The 15,697-nt window shown below is 37.2% G+C and overlaps 1 protein-coding gene across 3 annotated transcripts in view; it reads left to right on the top strand.

Moving 5' to 3' along the window:
* Window positions 1-15,697, top strand: part of LOC139450549 (protocadherin-11 X-linked-like) — a 212,106-nt gene that overhangs the window by 128,870 nt on the left and 67,539 nt on the right. The gene's annotated exons all lie outside the window — the stretch shown is intronic.

Consider the following 15,697-nt stretch of genomic DNA (forward strand, 5'->3'; position numbering starts at 1 on the left):
TGGTCAGGTCAGGAGAGTGGTGGTGACAACAGATTTAAATTTAAATATATTTTTTTTATATTTGAAAGGCAATTGAATAACAGGCAAACTATGTGTAAGGAAGGTCATTTATTATACGGGAGGGTGCTGGTAGATTAAGTGAAAAAATGACACAGCGAAAGAGGAGGTAGCTATATTGGGAGGATACTGCCAAAATTTATCACAACTATGGCGGGGAGGGTGGTCTTGTTAAAATGTTCCATAAAATGGGGGCAGTTGGCAAAATCTGAAACAGCCAAAGACCAGTCTCACCAACACCTCCTTATAATAAATGACTTATAATAAAATGCGGAGAAAATACTCAAACGTCATTACACAATTAGAATACTTACAGAACAATGCAAGGCAAGTTTAAGCTTACAGCTGGAGTTGTCAGGATACGTAAATCATTTTGTTTTGGTTGGCAAATGTTTCTTTTTTAAACAATATTTATTTCCACCTGGTACAGTGAAAGGGGATTGATAAACAGGCAGAGCCTATCTAAATATCTCTCCCCAACAAAATTCAAACAAGCAGCAGTGGTATAATTATACAGTAGTATAGACTTCAGTTATATGTGGAAAATCAAAGGTAAACAGTTGTTAGCCAGATATATATAAGAGTGCATGTTTAGACAAATCTTTTGCTCATAGAGAAGAAATGATGTACAGAGTCAATGATATGTCTAGGCTGATGTTACCAAACAGGTTGACAAATCTGCCACAAACTATATGAAGAAATGGATTGGTTATAAAATTTCACGATTAATTATTTGTCTGTCTGCATGTCAATAAAGAATTGTATTCAAGTCTAACCTTCATAGAAGTGATACATGATGTTTCACCTGAAACAGAATTTGTGAGCACTGAAATTACATGCTGAGTCATGTACAATTTGACAAACTCAAGTTCGGAAGTTTAGATCAAAGACTCATAATGGTTTGTATTAGATACATTTGAGTTGGAGAGAAAGTGCAAGAATAAGTGGTGTGAGATTTTAGATTTTAATATGTTGCAAATTCCAGTGACAGGAATATTGTGATGGAGATGTGTCAGATAGTGTTGCACGATCAAGGTCAGGATGTCTACAGTGGAATCAGCATGGGATGACCTTTGGTTTAAACAGGCTGAGGCGAGGGTAACATTGTGACAGAAGGTTACACGACATGATGTTAAGTCATGACATTGTTACGAACCCTTGTGTGGATGCAGGGCTACAATTTGTCTTCAGCAGCCCTTGCTTGTCGTAAGAGGTGCCCAACATTTTGTTTTTGATTGTTTGTTTGTTCAACGTCACACTTGGCAATATTCCAGCTATATGACGGCGGTCTGTAGATAATCGAGTCTGGACAATCCAGTGATTGACATGATGAGCATCGATCTACTCATTTGGGATACGATGACATGCATGAACCAAGCGAGCGAGCCTGACCACCGGATCACATTAGTCACCTCTTACGACAAGCATAATCACCTTTTACTGCAAGACTTATTCTAACCCGGATCTCAATCACTGGATAATCCGGTCTAGACTTGTTTATTTACAGACTGCCGTCATATGGGTGGAATATTGTTGAGTGCGGCATTAAACAACAAAAAACAAAAACAAACAATGTTCCAACAATATCAAGCCCATTGGCTCGACACATTGTTCTCAGCTCAGGAATAGAACCCAGGATTTGGACAATCGGATCAACACTTGATTATCGATCACTTTCATGTTATCCGCAGGCAATTTCTAAATCAGTGATCAAGCAATTTCTAAATCAGATACAAAGACAGATGCAAATTGATATTCAATGATAAAATAATTACCTAAGATCTTTACCTACGATTATGCTTCCTAAATGGTTTGGCTGAAAAGAACTCACCGTCAATAGAATTATATCATGAATAAATATTTTGGTTTACGTGTTTAATGACACAACATGCCATGGTAGAAGTGGTATGGAGATTCATCAAATATGTTGTACCTGGCACTTCTGTGTTGTTGTTGTTCCTTTTTGGCTATGTGAAGACGACTGTTTACATTTGGCAGTGCATCTTACTACCACATCAGTTTTCTTAGATTCCTATCTTTATGCTAAATTGAGGCAGCTTGGCAACACAGCTGCAATCCAAGGTCTGACATTTCATTTGAAGGTGTTCAAACATTGATGGGATCTAAATCTTTCTTTCCTCAGGAAAGTTTTAGACAAAAGATAACATAACTTTGTTTTTGGTGACCACCCTTTCTGTAAAGAAACATTTGACAAAATTGGTCAACATTCTGCAATAAGATCTAGTAAAAAGATGTTATCACAAAGTTTTAATGGAGTCTGTCTTGTTGAAACAACCAACATTAGTTTCTGACATTAACAGTGTCCCTTCAACTGAAGTTTAAGCCATTAGCCAGAATGAAAACACAGCAGAGTATGTTTTCCTAACAATTAGTAAACGTACACTGCACTAAGGCGGCCATTCCCTTAACATGCTGATTTCAGTGAAACTGATCACAGTGAAATTCTCACTCTTGTGTAATGGGATCAATCATGACAGAGACTGTTTGTCATTAAGGTGAAAGGTATTTGGTACAAGACAGTGTTTACTTATAAGTGTTTGAAAACATATTTCAAGACACTGACAATCTTTTGGAAGCACGTGCTTAGTGAAATCTCATTGACTGAAATAGACGCTGGTAATTTGTCAAGTTTGCTTAAGGGATGTTGACAATAAGGTTTCAGCTGTCAACGGTTTGTGCATGATTGAAAACATAAAGTCATGCTTGTAGTCTTTCTTGAGCTCTTATTTGATTTATTTTTCACTTTGAGTAACCCTTTTCTGTCAGGTTGTGCTGTGAGACTGTCACATGTAGTTGGTTTTAAACCTGACTTTGTTTAATGGGATTAGTCAAAGGGTAAACAGCATTTACAACATTGTTGATCACATTACGGTGAAACTGGCTGGACTTGATTGAATTGACATGTGTAAATAGCACCTTGTGACATTTGCCAGATCAGTTTCTTCTCATTGTAAAAAACTGCACACTTTCTGAAACTTATTTCACACACCTTTAGATTCCAAAAAGAACAGTTTTCCATTTTATGTAGTTTCACATGTTTCTTTGGAAGAAATGTTACAATACATAAATAACGCATTGACAAGGGTCTTGTGACTGAGATGTCAACTGGAGATTTACATAGGTTGAAATTTTTCATTGAAACAGTCAATAAAGGGTGTGTGGATGGATGTTGTCAAAGGTGCTGCAATACACTGAGTTGCTTCCCTTAGGGAACCTAGGATCCTTGGTTTTGCCGAATGGTTTGTTTCTAGGTTTGTCTGCTCCATAATTTGCTGGTGGATTTCAGCAAAGTTTCATCAAAGTTTAGATGTTTCAGCAAAGTGGTAAACATCTAAAAACTGCATCATTAGAGTCTTTTCCTCCCACATTTTATTCAACTTAACTTTGAAAGGATTGGTAAACAGGCCTAACTGGCTTACACAAATACCGCCCCCTCTTACATATTACATTTGTGGAGGCATCAAAATTTTAAGGTCAAGAGCTACGTTAATTATATAGTGAGAAGACAAAGACTACAGTCATATATGTATATCATATATTTAAACTCAGTATACAAACCTCCCACTAGTTTCTTTGAAATCATGGACAGACATAAATATGCTATGGTTGACATCTTTTGTTAACTTTGTGTTACCATAAAATGCTGTTTGCCATGAAAACCTTTTATCCTGTAGTACATAGTGCTTTTGATGTTACGATAAGTAGAACACGTGAAGAGGAAGTGACGCTACATATTAACTGCAATGACATGTTGCAATATTTGAAATATGCTTGAAATATCTCCTGCCACGTTAAACTCAAGCTGTGGTATAACAGAAATACTACTCACAGCACTGTCAAACCCAACTCACTCACTCACTCACTATAGTATATATATTTATTAGCTACATTTGATATCCCTATTGGAGGAACCTTCCTGTTCATGGCATGAAACATGTACATGGGAATATGTCTTATAATCAAACTATTGTTAATTGTCATCAATATGTAGAATTTATTAAATAAGAAGAAAATCCAGAGAAACTGGATTTTTTTCAACATACAGTGGACAACCAAGTAAAAGTGATGCTCATCTTCATGATCACCCAAACTGCTAAATCAGTTTCGGTTAATATTAGGGTTAGAGGCGACTAACGGGGTCGGGTGGTCAGATAATCCAGTGATTAAGAATAGGTCTTCAAAAACCCATGCTTGCAGTAAAAGGTGACTATATTTGTCGTAGGAGGCGACTAACGGGATCGGGTGGTCAGGCTCGCTGACTTGTTCGATGCATGTCATCTTTTCCCAATTGGATCAATGCTCATGATGTCAATCACTGGATTGTCTGGTCCAAACTTGATGATTAAAAGACCACCTTCATATAGCTGGAATACTGCCGACTATGGCAATAAACACCAAACAAGCAAACTTAATATTTAAGCTTCACATTTCTACTTGTGTCCATGAAGTGATCATTAGAATTGCTTCTAAAATACATCAACATTTTCTTCTATTTGTCAACATTAAATGCAAAAACCATGATACTTATCTTCTATATAACACATACAGAAAAATGTCCAAATCATCCAAGTTCAACTTTAAATGTAAGGTGTATCTAAACCGATTTACAGCTACAGTAAAGTACGGTTATAACGAACTCAAAGGGACTACTAATTTTAGTTTGTTATAACCGTAGTTCGTTATAAGCATATATATAGCATAATTACAGCAAATGGTCGGGACCAAAAAGTAAGTTCGTTATATCCGTCAGATCGTTATAAGCGTGTTCGTTATAAACGTAGTTTACTGTATTCTAATTGTTTCAAGACTTAAACAAATATTGCTCAATGCTTATTTTATATTTAATAACCTACAATGACTTTCCCTGATAGACATGCAGCTGAATCTGTATCAAAGTATACTACTCAAAAGAAGTAAAAGAACACCTGATTTGTACATATGACTATAGTTCATCTGTCATTGCCATGACACTCTGGTGTAATCATTGCTAAACACAACACCGGAATACAATGAAAACACATTTCAGTCACAAAATGTGATCCTATGCATGTTTACACAGCAATTTGTCACGATCGAGCAAAAACAAAACCTCAATTTTGCCCTGTTCAAACAACTCAATTTGAACATGAACAGACACAATTCACAACAATGATGTCAATTTCACTCAAGTGCATTTAATGAGTATTTCTTCCACCTGAGTTAATCACTAAAGGGGTAACATAGTTGTTTTTTTACCCAATCATGGTAGAGACACGTTGACGACCCTGTCATCTTAACAATGTGGCGATCTATACAAATTTAATCATTCAGTCCCCTACCATAGAAATTACAAGTGGTCTTGTGTGGCTATTAGAGTCTAGGTGTCATGTCTCATTGCTTGTTTGTGTTAGGTGAATAAACACTAGGCAGGGTGTTGTGATAATGACATGAGTCTCAGTTAAATGGTCTATTTCACTTGACTGGTAGAAATCAATTAGAGCTTGCTTCCTTTGACAAATGTTTTGACATGCATCGTTGAATTCTCTTTTGTCTTGTCAGAGAGTGACACTGATTTAGTCGTATATAAGATGAGTGTGGCCTTGAAATTGATTGTCAGTTTCTCTAATACACTAATGAGTGGGTGAAATGAACTAGTCTTGAACTGTTTGTCATGTTGATTACAGGTAAGTACAATTGAGTGACAGGTGTATGTATCAGGTTGGTTTCTACCTAGTTGATTTTGAATGAATTATATCAGCTGATGAATGTCATTGTAATGTGGAACCTTGTTGATCCAAACAGTTTGATTTACTAGATACTCTACAAAAATAATGCAGAAACAGCATTTGCATTTTCACCCCCAAAAAAACAATTACAATGTAATTTAAATTGGTATGTATGATAACCATTACTAAAATCGATTTATAGCACAAAAATAGGAACGGGGGAATTGCAATATGACAGAAAAAACATGTGTTATAATTTATTTAATTAAACAATAGAAAGTTATATATTTACCCCTACCAACATTGCTTTGGAACAATGTTGCTGTTTAACAAGCTGCCACAAAACAATGTTTGATTTGAGTGAGTATTGTTTTACCACTTTTAGCAATATTCCAGCAATATCACAGAGGGGGCACCAGAAATGGGCTTCACACATTAAAGCCATGTGGGTAATCGAACCCAGGCCGGCGTGACGAGCGAGCGCTTTACCCACTAGGCTACTCCACCGCCCATTTGATTTGATGTATCATCACCATTTGATAGTGATTCATAAACACACGATGATGAAATAGTCAGGATGATACAATGGAGTCTGATTTGCATAAAGATTTCTTATGATTATTGTAATGTTGTTTGTTGCTTTTACATTGGAGAGAGGGCAATGTGTACAGTGTTCCCTCGTTATTGCGCCCTTCTATATATAATGCTAACTCGGTTATAATGCACGGTAAAGCATGGCTCCCAAAATTTACTAACATTATTAATAAACTCAAGTTTTATCACCTCAGCGGTAGTGTACTTAATGAACTTTAGGGACATACATTACTTGATGAGTTGTATCATGTATCGAACAGTTAATTGAATCTATAAATACAAAACAAAACAAAAACATTCCCCCAAAATGATATTAATGAAATGCTTTCATTTTTTGTGTGAACATGATAAAATATCAGCTGTGAAGGTTCGAGACTTTCATTGTCCATATTATCATTTTGAGAAGAAATTTGATATTTTTTTCATCAGTATCGTTAATTACTTTTTGTTCCAAAATATGAAAAGCTAGCTTTCCTTTTTTTACTTTATGTGCAGATCCAGGAGATATCATGAAAAATAATATCAGAATAATAGTTCATTTTCATTTGCAAAGTCTCATATGTCCGTGATATCCAACATGCTTCCAAATGAATTATTTTCAATGTTATCTCAGTGAAATTATGCCTCTCCAAAGTGCCATTATGTCTCTCAGAAGTGAAATTATGTCTCGCAAACAGCTCATAACTTTATCCATTTGGACAACGTTGTTTAATGTTACACTATCTTTACTCCAGAACCTTTCAACTGTGATCGTATTAATTGTATAAATCTGACAAATATAATTCTATCAACAGCTAAAGAAACCTAATCCTGTCACCAATACCTGATCACCCACCCTAACATCATCATATGCATACACATGCTATCAAATAGGAATTTGATGATCTCAAAATAATTATTTTGTATGCACGAGTCTTTGAATTCAATCTGATTTTCAAGGTGAAAATACAGACATCACAAATATAAATGGTATGTTATTTTGTTATCGAAACCTCTTTATTACCACGTTTGACAGTAAAGTGATGAAGATTCTATATTTCTTTGATCATGAATTCTATGAATTATTAACTAAAGGTTATCTACTGATAGACTCTGAATGTTTTCTGCTTAAGCACTCAGTAGGGAAATATAGGGTATCTTTGTTCTCGAGATTAACAACATTGCTTGAGAAGCTATAGATTTCTCTGGTAGGGACAACATGTCTATTATCATGGCGCTGTTTGGGTATCTTAATCTGTGGGTATCATTGTTTATTGTGGTTGTAGTTTATTGTGTGTAGATAACCACCTTTGTGCAATGTTCTTGAATTAATTTTGTTGTGGTGATCATGAATCAAGACTGTGTAGAACTGATTTGTTGATAATATTTGTAAACAATTTTAATTCATCAAAGGAAAGATCTTTGTTTTTGTTTTCAGTAATAGAATGTCGTTAACCTTTTGTGATAAAAATACCAAGTTTCTTTCATCAGCAATTAGGGCATGACTTGGTCCTGATAAACCCCCGTGGTAGAAGATGGTCAACATTTCTAGCCGAACTTCTTTCATCAGTATAGAGACAGATTGAATGGAGTCGGTACAAAGAGCTGACTCAGCTAAAAACATGAATCGCTCACTCTTAAATACAACACATAAATTGTCTGATTCCCATCAATGTTAACAAATGTAGGAGACAAATTCGCCCAACAAACCAAATTCTCCAATCCAATCGGACCAAAGCCAAACAGAAGAAAACCCTATGGTTTTTGGTAACTCAATTACATCACCCCTGATTCATTAAGCCCATTGTTTATAACCATGTGCCTGTAATTCCTAAACTTTAAAAAGATAAAGAAGAGTCGAGGCAAGACGTATGTATATTAGGGGCCAGCATCACTGGGTCCCAAGGGACAGAAGCTAGTTACAACCCCCTTGGGATGAAGCTAACCTTGGGCCTAGAATTGTGACAGGTGAGATGGGAATTTTGAAATTGATTACTGCCCAAGGGGATGCTTGTCTCTTTCTAGAGGGACGTATTGACAGCTAAATGTATGTGATTAATGTTCTTTTCTGTTGTTGTTTATTTTGAAACATGTGACACCCAAGAGAGCTTTTTTGTCTGCATCATTTGTTTTATTATAAGTTATGTTAGCAGAGTGTATAAATCTTTAAAATTTAATCAAATTTTTGAATTGCGATACTTATGACTTGATAGATGTAATTCTACAAGATTAGTTTTATGGTATCAATTCCAGCTAGGTACTGCAATGTTGAGAGGAGATGTTTTATTTATTTAGCTGGCGAACGTCATCCATCTTGTGTGACACTAAGACAGTTTTATGCTCTGATGAAACATTAAAGTTAGTATCAAATTTGCTAAATTTAGTGATGCAAGGATTTCAGAGAATGAAATATTCAGTGTGATGTGTTTATTGTTTTGGTAATGTGGTTACACGTGGATGGAAAAAATGAATAGAGTATAGACTTGCTTTAAACTCTCTCAGTTTGATTGTGACTTGAGGCTTGGAACAGAATCTATGCAGTATATATATATAATGCATTTGCATGACTTATGCATGTGGGATTGTTTACGTATATATTTATGGGGTTGGAGGGAAGAGGTAGTTATTTATGAATTGACTTTGAGTTCTTTGGAGTTTGTTTCACCAAAATATAGGTTTTCAGAAACTAAACTAAACTTTGCCATGATAGGGCTGCTGCTATATACCTAGTCTGTCTCACAGTCCTTAAACCATATTATTTCCCCTTCCTCCCAGCCCTTACTGTAATGCTATAGCTCAAAAGGAAGCAAGTCTAGATTTCCAAATAGCATCTCACTGGGGTTCCTGTTCAATTTTAATGTACAGTGTTCCCTTGCTATTGCGCTCGTCAATATAGCACTAACTTGGTTATAACGCGAGGTAAAGCATGGCTACCAAAATTTACTAACATAAACTCAAGTTTTCCAATGACACAATGTTTTCCCCCATCTCAGCAAACATTATCAGCTGATCACTGCGATCACGTAGCTACAGAACACCAGTCAACAAATCCAAACTGAAGTACGCAATTTAATCCTATTATTATAATATCTGGTTATAAACAATCTGGTTATAAACAAAATGTTCATTGCTGCAATATATTTTATTAATTATGTTCAAAATTTCATTCAATAATTATAATAATGTTTACAATAATTTCGGCGAAATCATATGCCAAGTGATCGGTAGATCTCACAACTCACCGTTATTTATAGATTTTCAGAGACTAAGCATTAGTTTTGGTGAACCCCAACTCACTTGTTTATCCTGTGTGTCCCTATCTTCATGGAATACATATACACTTAATTAGTGAGGATGATGTTTATCCCACCTTTTAACTCAATGCTGAATAACAGTTTTGCTAAATGGCCATTAAGTTACTCCCAATGCAATTCCCAGCTACTGTAAATGTATTATTTACACTTAATGATAAGAGAGATCACTGGGTTTGTATTGGTGAACTTTATGCAAGAACAAATTCTTTTTAGATTGCTCTCATGCATTTAAATATTTAATGAGAAACAAACATCTGTTGATTCATCTCATCAATTGGGTCTGATATCTCAGTGACCTGTAATATGAAGACCGGTCTGAACCAGGTGAATCATTTGGTTGATCATTGCAGCTGACAAGCTGAGTGCTTCACAGTAAAACCCTGGTAATCCAGACACTGTGCCTTCAGATCATTAGGACTCATTTGGGGGCACAAGTGGCCATCATCAACAGCAACACCGTTCCCAATGCAGAGTTGCTTCCCTTGGGCAGTCCAGTAACCTGTGACCGTAGATCTGAATCCAAGATTTGCCATGATCACGTTTGTAGTTTTGCATGAACGATGTCTGTGCTATAGGGCTTCACCAAACTGCCAAACATCTGAGACCTGCATCGCTTTGGACTTTCTTCCCACATTAAGGTGACATGCCCTGATATAACTGGAATACTATTCAAAATGGAGTTAAAGCAGTCACTCACTCATTCCAGATGATTCTTTGGAATGTCTTTAAATATACAAAGGGACATTACTCTCTATTAATATATTGATCATCACAAAATGTTTTGATCCAGATGGTATCACGTACAGCAATGGTGAAGTGTGGATGAACAGGTTTTCATTGTGTAGGGTATTTGGAGTGAGTGTGTGAGTGAGTGAGTGAGCGAGTTTGCCTAAAGGTTGCCTTGTACAGCAATTCAGCTATACCAGCATTACAGTTTTATGTGGAAGAGGGGAGGTGAAATGGTGTCACGTCAAAGATTATTGCACTTCTAAAGCGACGTGCATTCACATGTGTATGTGTGGCTGCTTGTACTCATCTGGACAGATGCCAATGTACAGTACTAGCCTACTGAGATACCATGCAGCAGTTTAACATGAACACCCCACTCTGACTCCGAGCCGACCAGTCCTTGTTTTAGATCCTAATGGCGAGTGCCAGACAGGGTAACAAAAAGTACCGTCTTTCAACGTCTTTTGGTATGACACGGCCAGTGATTGAACAGCGGACCTTCCGCTCTCCAGGCGGACACTAGACCACGAAGACCGTCTTCATGTGGAAGAATTGCCCAAATCTTTTAAACTGAGGAAGAACGTGCAACCTGAGACACAAGGGCAAGCCATGCCCTCTCCCGAAAGGTAGTCTGTCTTACAGACCCTGATACATTTATACTACAGCCCATGCAAGTCTATAATGTTTGGCAAGTCTAGATTACTGCAGTATCTGAAAATGAAGAGAATCACTGGGCTCCCTTTTTATTAGATTTTTATTAAGATAACTGAACAACTGTTTTTTTCTGTATGATATGTTCATTTCAAAGACTATATGTTAGTCTACCCGAAAGGCTGTCCCTCCTCATGTTGACTAAGTGACTTCAAATTTGTCATTGTCATGAAAAATGTCTCTGGATGTTGTTCATTTGAAAACAATCAAACAAACTAAGCACCCCATCCTAGGCTCATCTCCATATTCCCTAGTGTGGATAAAAATGATTATTTAAAGCTTTTAACTGAATCTTTGCCAAGCCAATTCATCTGATTCTATGATTGATGACAATTATGCTGAGAAATGAGTGACAAGCACTCTCGAATGACTTCTAAATGACTCTTGAAGAATACACACAGACATTAAAAGGTTACGCACCGACATAAACAATATATGACATTTAGCTTCAGCACTAAATTTTGTCTAAAGTACTCATGCAAAACTAATGTGTCTCATTTAAGCTGTAAATGTAAGCTCAAAGCTCAGTTTTGAGTATTATGAAATTGGTATTTTATGCAGATACACTAAACACAACCAGCACTGAATATGAGTTCAACTTTAACAAATCTTTGTCAAACTGATGTGAAACTAATTAATTCTAATGGGCATCATGTAGATTCAGGAATGGGTTCAATATAATATGTATCACCTTACTGCTTACATCCCATCAGATGAGGCTCTGGAGTCTCCTCCTATAATTCACTGTGCAGAGTTGTGGTCGATTGGGCATGCAAGACAGCTATGATTATGAATCCTGGTTCACCCTGATTATGTTTCTGGGTTTGTCAGCACCATACCCATGCTCGTTGGTTTCACCAAAGTGGAAAATGTCTGAGACCTGCATCACTTGAGGATTTCCTCCCACATTCAGCTGATGCGCTGGGATAGAACTGGAAAACTATTCAAAGCGTTTATCCCAGCTCGCTCCCTCGCTCACTCACTCACCCACTCACTCACTCACATAGCAGTTAGTGGTTAGTCTAGGACAATGCACAATCTCATATGATACATTTGTCATCATATTGTCTTGTCACAGAATTCCAGCCTTTTATCCGAAAAGTTGGAAATGAAAGATGATTTCACTATAAAAAATCAGACTTACAGAATTTCAACATAGTTGCAAACATGTTGCAAAGTTCAAATGGAATATCATGTTTTATAAAAACGTCTAATATCTTGAGATATTTTGTATCTACTGATTGGAAGTCATTTTACAATTCTTAAAATAGATTCACTGAAAGGTTGTGTACATATGCACAGGCCATATTTATAGAACACATGGCCATTAAACAAAAGAGAAATGAAAAAAGAATGGCAGGATTTTGCAAGAATGATGCAATCCAAGTATACAACCTTTTGATTTACAGACTATCCTAACCCAATTAAGTTTCTACATGTGTTGATCTCCTGACATGTCATTGTGAGTTATATATTATGAGATTCTCACTGCCAATTCATACACCCAATTAAAATTCAACCGTCATACCCACACTCCATCTCCAACCCATGCACTCACACCAACCTCCTCATCCCCCCAACATTCCTACCCACACACCACCCTATACCAAAGCACCCACTCCATGTCCCCAGATCCAACGTCCCCCAAACCACCCCCACCCCCACCCCCCACCTCCCCCCCTCCCCCAACACACACACCCACCCACCCCACCCCTTTAAGTACATCTCAACATACAAAGGGGACATTCGCTTTTCATGCTGAAGACCCAGGTTTGATTCCCGACATGGGTACTATGAGTGAAGCCCATTTCTGGTGTCCCCCGCCGTCATATTGCTGGAATATTGCTAAAAGCGCCATAAAACCATACTCACTCACACAACATACATACCTGCAAACCCCCTACAAACACACAACCTCTCCCCCTACCACCCCCCCCACCCCCACCCCTACCCCCACGCAAAGAACCTCACATACACACATCCTCACTCATCCCTTGACCCACCTCCTCACTCACTGACCTCCCAACGAGATGACCACAAGTTCCTCATGGCAGTTATTCTAATTATTCCACCTTTCAGTGAGGTGTTCACTCCGTATAAACAGTGTGTTTGTTACAATGGAATTTTCTGCAAGAGTGTATCGTATCAATCAATATCAGATGTGTCTCAATGCATTGTACACACATTTTGAGTGACAGGTTATTTTTCACTTCATGTAAATCTCAGCATGCCCTTTGCGAATGAAACAGACAAGTCTCGTTGAAAAATGCCTCTTGGTCACACTGAAGCGTTTAAAAATACTGTGAAGCTGGAGTCTAAATTATCCTTTCCTACAGTACACCATTGGGAGCTTTGAGTTAAACACAAGTGTTGTGCGGCTCACACACATAAACTGAGACTCCCCAAGAACAACAACTGTGTTTTCCTCTAAATTTGCCCTTTGGAAGTTTAAAGCCGATTGGGATTTCAAAAGCGTCTTTTGATCTGAAACAAAATGTGATGGGATCTGTCAAGTTCTTTTTTGACGCTTCTTGATTGATTTACGGATAGTCCTGAAGGGGACAGTCACACCAAAAACAAAAGGGGTGATTAGGGAAGACTCATGGGACACACTGGCCTTAAATGTAGTGTTACACCAAACAGTGAAATAGCCTTGGGGGCTGAAGACAGTTGGCTGACCAATCAACCAAGACATCACAGAACAGCTGACCATTGTCCAATAAGAGCACCGTCAAACATGTGACAGCAGCTCAATGGGGTCCACATCAAAGGATATGGACACAGGTAGAAATTAGCCATTTATATATTTAGCTAACTGATGGCGATCTAAGGAGTTTGCAGAGACGTGTTTGTGTGCAATTATTGGGAGCTTTTGTAGATGGATGGCTATTCAGTTTTCTAAGGAGATTTGTGTAAAGTGACACTTGTGTTAAAGGTAAGACATTTAACTTTCTTTCAAATTCAGATCAAACAGACGTTTGGAAGGTGTGAAAAATCTGATCAAAATTGAATCTGAACTTTAGCTAAATACTGCTAATTAACTCAACACAAACAGGAGTTCTTGATCCTTAATGAAAATGATGACATGGAGCATCCACATTAACGATCAAAGGCTCAAGTAGACCTCTTAAGTGGATGGAGGAACTTGAAGATGATGCAGTTGTTTGGATGTTGACAAGAGAAAGAAACAATATTTTGGGAAGCTCCCTGGCAAGTGTTAAAACATAGATATGTTTTTGAGCACTGGGAAACTTGTGTTTAATTCGGACAAGAGTACAGGAATGTTTGAGCTAATAGGTAGAGGAACACATTTGCAAGGTATGTATTACGTGTTAGTACTAATTCCCTGCCAAATTGTGTACAGAACCTTCTGGAATCTTGACAAGAACTCACAAAGGTTGGAAAAATGTGATAATTGTTATGTCTTGAGGTCTGAGTTCTTTTACATTCTTCTGAGAACCCAACGAGCGTCTTGTACTATCTAAATGAGATTTTCACAGGTAAGCTTGACGAATTGAGTATATAGGCTTTGTGGAGAACGGGAACCATTTTCGTAATAGAGCTGTCAATCTTTGGCATTTTAGTTTGAATACTTTTTTGCGCATGTTCACATTGTCAAGTTGAAAATAGCGTATTTGTGTTATGATGAACATATGATAATCATAGAGTGATCAATATATTCACATTTCATATACTGCTGGGTTTTTTAAATTCTGAACATGACCTGTTTGACAAGCAAGAACTCTAACTACTGTGCTATCCAATGGAATATTCTGAAGTGGAATTTATCATCAAAGTCAATCCCATTTATTTGAACATACTTTTACGACCAAACAAACATTTGGGTCATAAAACATTGAAACGAGGCATCAGCAAGGTTCTGAAATCGAAAGAAGAAAAAAATGAAATAAAACAATATCCTCTAGAAACCCCTTCACAGAAATGGGTTTTGTGCACTTTGACATTGACCATTAAGGGACAGGAGATGTCCTACTGATCAGACCTGTCTGTCATTAGCCAGTGACCATATGGACATTGGTCAGATGTCCTGCACTGATAGTAACACTCCGTGACATCTTTAACTGCTGGGGACAATGGCTATTTAAGAACATTAAATCTGATAGAGAAATTTGAAGGTGTTGATGATGTTGATAGGAGCTGTATCGGGAAGGTCAGAAGGTTTTTGATTGCCTGGATGTCCTTGGAGATTAGTTCCGCATAAAGAGTGACATCTTTAAATGTTTCTGAATCTTTTCCCCAAAGTTATGGGTTCATATGGTCAAAAGCTTTTGGGTGGTTTGGTATTAATGGGATTTTTCTATAAAGCGGTATCTTTCCATGTATTTTGTTGATAATTCCTTTGGATCACAATTTGTGTGGAGGTTTTTTTTCTTAAGGCTTTCTGGGGGTTTTCTGTTGGTGACTGTGATTTATTGTGAGGTTTTCTTGGATCTTGAATCCTTTGGTGCATATACTCCCACCACCATTTACTGATTTGCATCATACATGCCAATTGGGATGCAGGTTGATAAAGTATTGTATGTGAAAACTTGGGAATAAGATTTTTAAAGCACCTAAGTGGCAAGA

This window comes from Haliotis cracherodii, unplaced genomic scaffold, assembly GCF_022045235.1.
Source record: "Haliotis cracherodii isolate W230 unplaced genomic scaffold, xgHalCrac1.p SCAF_8, whole genome shotgun sequence".
In the NCBI taxonomy this organism is placed as follows: Eukaryota; Metazoa; Mollusca; class Gastropoda; order Lepetellida; family Haliotidae; genus Haliotis; species Haliotis cracherodii.